At 36.5% G+C, this 10,506-nt stretch overlaps 1 long non-coding RNA gene across 1 annotated transcript in view; it reads right to left on the reverse strand.

Annotated features, from left to right (window-relative positions):
• The window catches only part of LOC107573658 (uncharacterized), a 9,239-nt gene extending 1,116 nt beyond the window's left edge, over positions 1–8,123 (reverse strand). Inside the window, exons 1-2 of the long non-coding RNA XR_001607549.1 lie at positions 8,030–8,123; positions 7,139–7,251 (exon numbers count right to left, since the gene is read on the reverse strand). This is a non-coding gene — a long non-coding RNA (uncharacterized lncRNA). The remainder of the gene's footprint in view (positions 1–7,138; positions 7,252–8,029) is intronic.
• Between the last annotated feature and the right edge of the window lie 2,383 nt (positions 8,124–10,506).

Genomic DNA, 10,506 nt, shown 5'->3' on the forward strand with positions numbered 1-10,506 from the left:
GGATCTATGAATATGCTAATTAGCCCCGCCTCCACTCAGTCACACACCAGCCAGCGCCTCCTGAACTGTACTGAACTGTAGTAAACGCCATACACTCTAAAAAATGCTGGGTTAAAAAGGGACAAACCCAGCAATTGGGTTGCTTTGATCCAGCAGTTGGGATGTTTTGAACCCAACCGCTGGGTCAAAACAACCCAATAGCTGGGTTTGTCCCTTTTTAACCCAGTGCTGGGTTATATTTAACCCAGCATTTTTTTAGAGTGTATGCATCAGAAATAAGTTGGTATGCTCAATGTAAGCAAGGAGACTGATGGCTAACTTTGTGAGGTAACATTATCTGTTTGCGCTGGTTCGTACGCGGATAATGACTGATAAAACTGTGTTTACTAGCGGACAACTAACAGTGGATACTGTAACATTGGTTACATTTACTTACTTGACGATGTTGTGTCCTCAAAATGCCTTGAAGACTCAAATGCAGCCAAGTTTGTGATTCCAAATCGCGCTACTTTTACACTGCTGCCGCGGGTTATTCTTCAAGTTAGCGGTTCTAAATACAAATAAATAAGCGCTAACAGCACATGACATCGTGAAAATATTAACAGTTAGCGAAACATCTACAGAAAAAAATATTACTGTTACCAGATTAACCTGGCTGGCTTCTCACTAGACCCTTTGCAGCACAGTTAATCAGTTAATGAGGATAGGATCCCTCGACGCGACTGGGTATTGAGTTTTGTGACGTAGCAAAACAAAGGCTGTTTCAAACCGTCAAACCGCGACTGCCTTTGAGAAACTACAAAAATACTCAGCAATGGTGTTGATAAATGGATTGGCACATGGTTTGTCTAAAAGCATATTAAAAACACCACACAGACAAATAAAGAACATAAAAAATGAGATTTTCACCATAGGGGGACTTTAAAGGTGTTAACTAATCATGAATTAATGAAGAGCTATCCTTAACTACAGCTGGAGTCATATGGATTCACGCATGAATAACGGCAGCCTTAAGTACATGTTTGATCGTTAATGCATTCATTAACATTTTTGGGGAAAATTAATCAAACAGCCTCTCTAAGAAATAATAAGAAATACGCTGACTTTGAAATAAATTAAAAGAATTTAATACTATAATTGTTTTAACTGTTATTTAAAAATGTGAACTTTTTACATCTTCAGCTTTGCCATAAACAAATGGCAAATACACATATTTTGTTATGACTTTACTTGAGAGGGTCCACAATAATTAACTCATTATTAACTACCCATACACTAACATGAACTCATGGCTCGTTATTCTCATTATTCTGACATGACTTTACTTGAGGGGGCCCAATCATAATTAACTCAGTTAACTACCTACTAAACTCAGCTCATGATTTATTTTATACTTATGATCAAATACACATGTACTAACACAGCGAGTATTTAGCCGGTTAAGAGAAGTGGATGTGTGTGTATTTTCAAGAAGTCAGAGAGCGGAGGAACGGTATCATCACGGCCTGCGTCTGGATGCACAGTGAACGGTTTCCGGGCATTTCTTTAGGATTGTTCTACAAATGTTCTTTGTGGATTTTGAGGTTTTATTTTTATTTAGTTTATTTATAAGTCACAGCAGGGTGAGTTTAAAGGGAAAGAGAACAACACAAAACACACAAGATCAATTATAAAGTTGAAGATGTCAAAAGCTCAAATTATGATATTAAATTATTTTAATTTATTTCAAAGTCAGCATATTTCTTATTATTTCTTAAAGAGGCTGTTTGATTTAGTTTACCCATAAATGTTAATTAATGCATTAACTATCAAACATGTACTAACATGTAATTAAGGCTGCCGTTATTCATGCGTGAATCCATATGACTCCAGTATAGCTCTTCATTAATTCATGATTAGTTAACCCCTTTAATAATCATTAGTATTTGATGAATTAAAGGGGTCATATGATGCGATTTCATTTTTTTTCCTTTCTCTTTGGAGTGTTACAAGCTCTTGGTGCATAAAGAAGATCTGTAAAGTTGCAAGCACCGTGTAAAAAGACAGTATAAGTCATTATAATCCATAATTATGTCCCCACTGGATGCAACAAATGCCTCGTTTATAATGGGTTTTAATGTTTTTGTCTCGTCGCTCCGGCTGGACACGGCATCACAGTATGGTGAGGGGCGTAACATTTCCGTCACACACTTGAGGTATTCGGCCAATCACAACACACTGGATAGCTGGCCAATCACAGAACACCTCGCTTTTCAGACCGATGAGTTTCAGAAAGGCGGGGCATAGAGGAGAAACAATAATGTACAGTATGTGGAAAATAATGTGTTTTTTTAACTTTAAACCGCATAAACACATTTCATTACACCAAATACACAACATAATGTTCTTTTTAGCAGCAGCATATGACCCCTTTAAGTATTAATTTAGGCATTAGCACATGATTATTCAAGTACCCTTATTGTAAAGTGTTATCTTAATGTCTAACCCTGGGTTTTGATGGTCAAGGATTTCAATGATACCATATAAAACAACATAAACTGTTCAGGTGAACAGTTAATGGTGAATTCAGCAATGTGAGAAGGATATCACAGTATCACAGCATTTACAATAGTCCATATTATGGCTATTATTTTTTTCTTTCTTTGATAATTAACTAATATTTTATTCAATAATATAATAAAAGACTGTTTTCAAAAATACAATCATAAATTTCATTTCCCTTTCTTGCAGGCTTGACATTTGTACCCTTTAGAGAACAAAATGTTCCATAGATTGTCTGCTGCAATATGGACAGGACGAGACATCTGTCTAAGGCTGGGTGATATAGCTAAAAAAATGTATCAACGATATAATGTTTCATATCGTTCTGTATCGATAATTATTTAAATTTTTTATAACAAACAGCAATAGAAAAAAATGTTTACAGTTAACCACTGTATTTTTAAATTAACTCAATTTATTGACAAACAACAAATATTTTTTTGTTTTAACAGTCAAACACAAAATAAAAATTAAACATATCTAATTTCTAATGTTTTATATGCAGATTAAATAGGTTAAACTTTTGTCTTGTTTACAGGCCACAGGAGGCACACAAAATAATGTAGCACATTAAATTGTCATTGCAAAGAAAATAACTGTCTATAAAAAAAAAAAAGTGCATTACTTCTTTGATAATTAACTAATATTTTATTCAATAATATAATAAAAGTTTTCAAAAATACAATCATAAATTTCATTTCCCTTTCTTGCAGGCTTGACATTTGTACCCTTTAGAGAACAAAATGTTCCATAGAGTGTGTGTTGCAATATGGACAGGACGAGACATCTGTCTAAGGCTGGGTGATATAGCTAAAAAAAATGTATCAACGATATAATGTTTCATATCGTTCTGTATCGATAATTATTTAATTTTTTTATAACAAACAGCAATAGAAAAAAATGTTTACAGTTAACCACTGTGTTTTTAAATTAACTCAATTTATTGACAAACAACAAATATTTTTTTGTTTTAACGGGCAAACACAAAATAAAAATTAAACATATCTAATTTCTAATGTTTTATATGCAGATTAAATAGGTTAAACTTTTGTCTTGTTTACAGGCCACAGGAGGCACACAAAATAATGTAGCACATTAAATTGTCATTGCAAAGAAAATAACTGTCTATAAAAAAAAAAAAGTGCATTACCTCTAAATTAACTCATATAAATCAAATATAATTTTATAAATTGCATAATTATGAACAAAACAGCCTCATGTATTTATGCACTGCTTAATCCAAAGAGCCGAATTTTAAACTGTTTTAACTTTGCATGGCTACATCTCGTGTGAGACGCGAGTGCAGCACTCATATTTGTCCGTCTAGAAAATGCGCTGAATATGCGTTCTGTATGAATGGCTTGTTTCAGTTTGAACTTAATCAAGATATTCTCCGCATTGAGCTTCTATATTTCTCTAACATTTTGAATGAATAACGCAGCAGCGGCGCGTCTCGTGGGCTAGACTAACAAAACATTAATCTACAACATCACTTACGTCATCACCGCATCTCGCGCTCCACTGATGACGCTCCCTGACGCACTCCTAACATTCGATTGTACCATTTTTTCATCATTTGAGCTGTCTGCGTCACTCGTAGCATGTGCCTATATCAAAATTTTTCTATATCGTTATTGATGAAGGTGTACAGTCGATAAATATCGGTACCGTTTTATCGCCCAGGCCTACATCTGTCTGAAATTATTAATAGCCTTCAGCTCGTCTGTATTGTTGGATCAACTGTTTCGTATCTTTCTCTTGAAAATATCCCATAGATTCTCTATGGGCTTCAGGACAGGCATGTTGGCTGGCCAATCAAGCACAGTCATATATCATGGTCAGCAAACCACTTGGAAGTGGTTTTGGCGCTGTGGGCAGGTGCTGAGTCCTGCTGGAAAAGGAAATCAGCTTCTCCATAAAGCTTGTCAGCAGATGGAAGCATAAAGTGCTCCAAAATCTCCTGGTTGATGGCTGCATTGACTTTGAACTTGATTTCTGCCATATGCACATTAACTGACAGTCACCACTGAAAAGCTACTACTAAATATTGTAGAAACTCAATTTTCTGTAAAGTTGCTTTGCAACGATTTGTATCGTGAAAAGCGCTATACAAAAAACTTGAATTGAATTGAAAACACAATGGCCCAACACCAGCAGATGTCACGGCTCCCAAATCATCACTGACTTCAGAAACTTCACACTGGACTTCAAGTAGCTTGGATTCTGTGCCTCTTCAGTCTTCCTCCAGAGCTTGATTTCCAAATGAAATGCAAAATTTACTTTCATCTGAAAAGAGGACTTTGGAGCACTGAACAACAGTCCAGATCTTTTTCTCCACAGCCCAGGTAAAATGCTTCTGACGTTGTTTCCGTTTCAGAAGTGGCTTGGTAACACTTTTCCTGAAGACGTCTGAGTGTGGAGACTCTTGATGCACTGACTCCAGCTTCAGTGAAGCTCTCCCAAGTGTTTGAATAGGCTTTGCTTAACAGTATTCTCAAGCGTGCGGTTATCCCTGTTGCTTGTGCACCTTTTCCTACCCAATTTCTTCCTTCCAGTCAACTTTAAATTTACACGACATTCTAATTTATTGAGATGCACCTGTATACTGTAGGGATGGCCATTTAATGAAACTCAAATGTAAATATTTTAATATTTTGAGATGCTGGATTTTTGACTTTCGTGAACTGTAAGCTCTAATCATTAAAATGAAACCAAAAAAAAACTTTTGAAACGTTGCACTTTACATATAATGAATCTAGAATAAGTTACAAAAAATAATAACTTTTTCACGATATTACATTTTTTTGAGATGCACCTGTATGTACACACACATATATATATATATATAGCGCAATACAGCATATCGGGCTTAGGGATGTAACGGTATGAAAATTTCATATCACAATTATAGTGACCAAAGTTATCACGATTATCAATATTATCACGGTTTTGTTCAAATTAGATGAAAATGTTCAAAAAGAACTGATACACACACTGAAAACATTTCAATAAGTTTTATATTTGAAAATCTAAAAACAACAAATACAATTAGCAGCTATATGCACTTTTTTAGCATAAACATTAAATTAACATTAACATGAAACCCTAATAATAATAATAATAACAATAAATCACATATATATATACACTGTATATACACACACAAAATATATATATATACACATTCATATACATGTATATATACAATGTGATTTCCGTTTGTGATCATGTGATCTTCGGTTAGGAGATCTTGTGATGCTTTTTAAAGCGAAGTTGGGGTTGATTTCGAGTTCACATACAAACCATAAATAGAATAGGCTAATTCAGTTTGTCTATTTTAAATGTAAGACAACATATTTCGTCAGTGATAGAAATATGATTTAAGACGGTAGTGTAAGCAAGTTTAGTTTGAAAACGTTTAATAAGACAATTAGACAATATTTGAATAAAATAAGAATAATAATAATAAGAAATATTTATTTGCAACAACTGATGGAGTACTGAATGCTGCATGCACGCGCAGCGTTGTCAAGGTAACATCTGGTGAAGTAAAGTGTAACCAAAAGTTGCCTTGCATTCACTATATAACAGTGTGTGGTGGTCACGAAGATGACGGAGCAAATTTGATGCGTTTCCCCCTTTTGCAGCTACTTTCTTCTTGCAAGATCGGCAGACAGGGTGACCGTCCTCGATTAAACTGCCTTCAGGACTCTTGTAAAAGCCATAATACGACCAGATCACCGATTTGGTCCTCTTAGATGGCTGAAAAATCTCCCGAGCGCTGTCACCGTCTTCCGCCATTTCGTCTCGTGCAAACAACAACAACAACACTGCATGCAGCTTCTGCGTCAGACTGATGCTGGCTGGACAGGATTTACCGCGAGTTTTCAAAATCGCGATAATCAAACACGGTTTTGATGATAATTAAATTTTAAACGATGATCCTAACCGTCAGGGCATTTTATCGTGATTTATCGTGAAACCGGTAATCGTTCCATCCCTAATCGCGCTATTGAGCCACTCAAAATTACAGCAAGGGAAATTCCTTCACCGTGACATGATGTTGTTTTTGCTATGCACTTTGCTATATAAGCTCTTGTATTCTTTTTGTTGGGGGGATTCTCTGTGATTGGTATGAGGTCCTCCCGGCCATGATTAAAGCATATTCAAAGGCATTGTCAGGAGTCTGTCTGTTACTGCTGCACAGCAGCTTAGTCGAACACTAGAGATCTTAGTCCTAAGTGATCAAAAGGGGCGAGACGTCATCCAACTCTAGAGATGCGCCAGGAGTAGTAATTCATTAGCGCTGCCAGTAGATACTTTGGAGATGTGTCACCATAGACGAGACCCCAGGTAAACGTAAGTCAGGTGTGTAGGGGAATTTCTACCACACAGTGAAAATGTCTTTCATATACGTATTAAATTGTATGTTCATTATTTGATTAAAACAAAACGAGAGAAAAAAAATGAATGTATGGACAAAAATAAGCATCCAAAATAAGAAAACAAATATTTGTAAGAAACATGTAAAATAACTAACAACAGCAAATTGTAAGGAGAGAAATGTGATCTACTGTATTTAGACTCAAGCACCTACCTGGTGCTGTCTCAGTTGAGAGAGATGACAGGTTGAATCCACACTCGCAGCAGAATTTTGCCTTTTCTGAAGACACATGATTGCATCGAGGACACTTCATTCTGAGATGATGCCTGCAAAGAGCATGAGAATGAGGAAAGGAAATTTACCCATTGCTCCATAACACACAAATGGTCACATGATTTGTAAGAACTCCATATTGCTTTCAGTTTGCTTATAAACCAATGTCCACAGAACTCAGGATCAATAAATACAGATTCATGCTGTCAATAAACAGCAAAGAGGCAACACTTCATCTCTTTCGTGACTTTCCATAGACATTACTGTTTCATAGCAGACACTGAGTTTGAGAGTAAGGATATAGAACATGGAAATAAAGCATTAAAATAAATGACAACAACACACACACACACACACACACACAAAAAAAATCACGTGGATTTTTTGGGCAGATCAGGATCTCTTACATTTGTCAGCACTACACCTTTTGTCTGACACCCATTTCAGGTCTCTGAGTCTCTACTAATGAGCTGATGGTCTGAATCAGCCGTGTTTGATTGCATGACATGTCTGAAGTGTCTGAATCTTCTCTAACCTAGATTTAACACATGATACGTTCTCAGCTCACGTCTATCGACATCCTAGCGTCGCGATCTGTATAAAATAAGCCAATTTTATCATTAAAACTGCAGATCAAACAGCGCTGTGAGCCAAAACAAATCTGATAACACAAGCAAGCTCCGCGAATACTGCTCAGACAAGTTCACTTAAAACTGGAGTCTGTGAGAGTGTCATTTTCCTGCAGATAACCTTGCAATCCGCTCGCTTCCCTAATAAAGCTAAACATGCGCAGCTGATAAAAGCGAGTGGACACTCAGATTAGTTTCTTACCCAGTGAAGGAGTCACAGCTGAGCACGCATGGTGTATCTGACACAGCTCAGATGCTCAGATCAGTTCAGATCACGTGCATGCCTTACTCTGGGGAGGCAGGGCAGGGCACTGATCTTACATCTACTTTCGTTTTGTGGGAAAAAAAATGGGCGTGTATCCATTTATTAAGTCAATAACATTAACGGTAAATAAAGAAAGCAAGCATGAGGTGAAACATCAGCTGAATACCTTAATGCAAATACAGCTAAAAGTGTTTTTAAAACACCTCTTACTGTAGAGATGTGACCCTCTCATTCACTTGTATGAAAGCTTCTCAATCCGAAGTAGGTTTCGCTGCAGCCTACGGTGGACATCCAACCCCGCCCACATCCACGTATGCCGTTGGAAGCCACGCCCATCCCCGATACAACCCCGCCCACATCCACGTGTGCCGTTGGAAGCCACGCCCATATCAGATACATCATCTTGTGATTCCCCATCCCCTACCAGGAAACCCGGAAATGTATTGACATAAATCATTTATATTTTCGTAAAAGATGGCACAACTTAAATCTAATATATTTAATATGTCTAATGTATGGAGCTGATTTCATCATCATAACAGCCTGTAAAACGCTTGCATTGATTATGCATTGACTATATCTAATTGTTAAAGGGGTCATATGATGCTATTTCAATTGTTCCTTTCTCTTTGGAGTGTTACAAGCTCTTGGTGCATAAAGAAGATCTGTAAAGTTGCAAAGACTAAAGTCTCAAATCCAAAGAGATATTCTTTATAAAAGTTAAGAGTCAGCCACGCCTACCTAAAACGGCTCGTTCTAACACGCCCCCACATGTCTACATCACTATGTGGGAAGATTTGCATAACGCCGCCCAAATGTTCACGCAAAGACAGAAGGCGTAACTTTTATTCTCGCTGTAGTATTGTTTCCGCCGCCGCCATGTCGTGAAGACGCTGTGTGCTTCGTTATGAAAGCGAAACTACTTTGTTTGGTTTTCCAAAAGAGGACACGACTAGAAATCAGTGGTTAAGTTGTATTTACAACACTGTTCCAGAACAGTTTAAGTCAAGTCAAGTTTGTTTAAAGAGGTCATATTATGTTGCTAAAAAGAACATTATGTTGTGTATTTGGTGTAATGAAAGGTGTTTATGCGGTTTAAGGTTAAAAAAACACATTATTTTCCACATACTGTACATTATTGTTTCTCCTCTATGCCCCGCCTTTCTGAAACGCGTTGATTTTTACAAAGCTCATCGGTCTGAAAAGCGAGGTGTGTGTGATTGGCCAGCTATCCAGTGCGTTGTGATTGGCCGAACACCTCAAGCGTGTGACGGAAATGTTTACACCCCTCAGCAACAATATTACAGCCAGAATAAAAGTTACACCTTCGTTCTTTGCGTGAACATTTGGGCAGCGTTATGCAAATCTTCCCACATAGTGATGTAGACATGTGGGTCGTGTTAGAACGAGCCGTTTTAGGAGGGCGTGGACGAGTCAACTTTTATAAAGAATATAAATATTGGGTGCAAAAAAATCTAAATACTGAGAAAATCACCTTTAAAGTTGCAATGCAATGCAATGCATATTACTAATAAAAAATTATGTAATTAAAATGTGATTAAAGATGTTACAATAACACAGGCTGCAGCGGTCTTATCACATCAGAAAATACACTTACAAATACCTAACTTACACAACTGACATAAAATCTCTAAAGTTTGTTACACTATTTGTTTAATATATTATCAGATGGTGTGATAAAATATGTCTTGTAGACTAGTTTGCTCGCTGTGTGTCTCTCTTACACACACACACACACACACTTTGAACTGATGAGAAGAGAAGCTTCAATAGCATTTTAAAAGGAAGTTGCTATGTTTATGTAGACAAAACACTTCTTTTCTGAAATGTTTGAGAAAAGTGAATTTTTGTCGATCTCTTGTGAGATTAGTACTAAGAGTTTTGAAAATGTATGCCATACTTGTAAAATGTAAATGTCAGATGTCTTCTGTGTCGGCGCCACTGAGAAGAATTTAATATTTTGTTATATACTGCACTCTTATGGTGTAAAGGTGTAAATACGAGCACTGTTATTTCAACATGATCTCTTCTGCTTTAACTACAAGCTCAAGTAATTTGGGTTTTAGTCATTTAGTAGATTTAGTTACCAAAAGAGATCCTAAGGATTAAAATACAGTGGATTGGCAAAATGCATCTCATAGATGTTTTTGTTCTAGTGGCTTTAGTTATTGTGTCTATACTAAGCATAACGAGATTATACAAAATATTATATTAATTAATGGATCATTAACAACCGCTCAGTGGCTTGAGATTTTGCTCTCATTGTCTGTCTTGAATAATTAAATGAAATTTGAGATGTCTTGAAATCAGTCTATATTGAGTTTAAGCACTTTATAAATCACATGGCACGGAGGAGACGAATTGTTGAATAAGGTCGTTATTTTTGTTTTCTT

This window comes from Sinocyclocheilus grahami, unplaced genomic scaffold (genome assembly GCF_001515645.1).
Source record: "Sinocyclocheilus grahami isolate Dianchi unplaced genomic scaffold, SAMN03320097.WGS_v1.1 scaffold1995.1, whole genome shotgun sequence".
In the NCBI taxonomy this organism is placed as follows: Eukaryota; Metazoa; Chordata; class Actinopteri; order Cypriniformes; family Cyprinidae; genus Sinocyclocheilus; species Sinocyclocheilus grahami.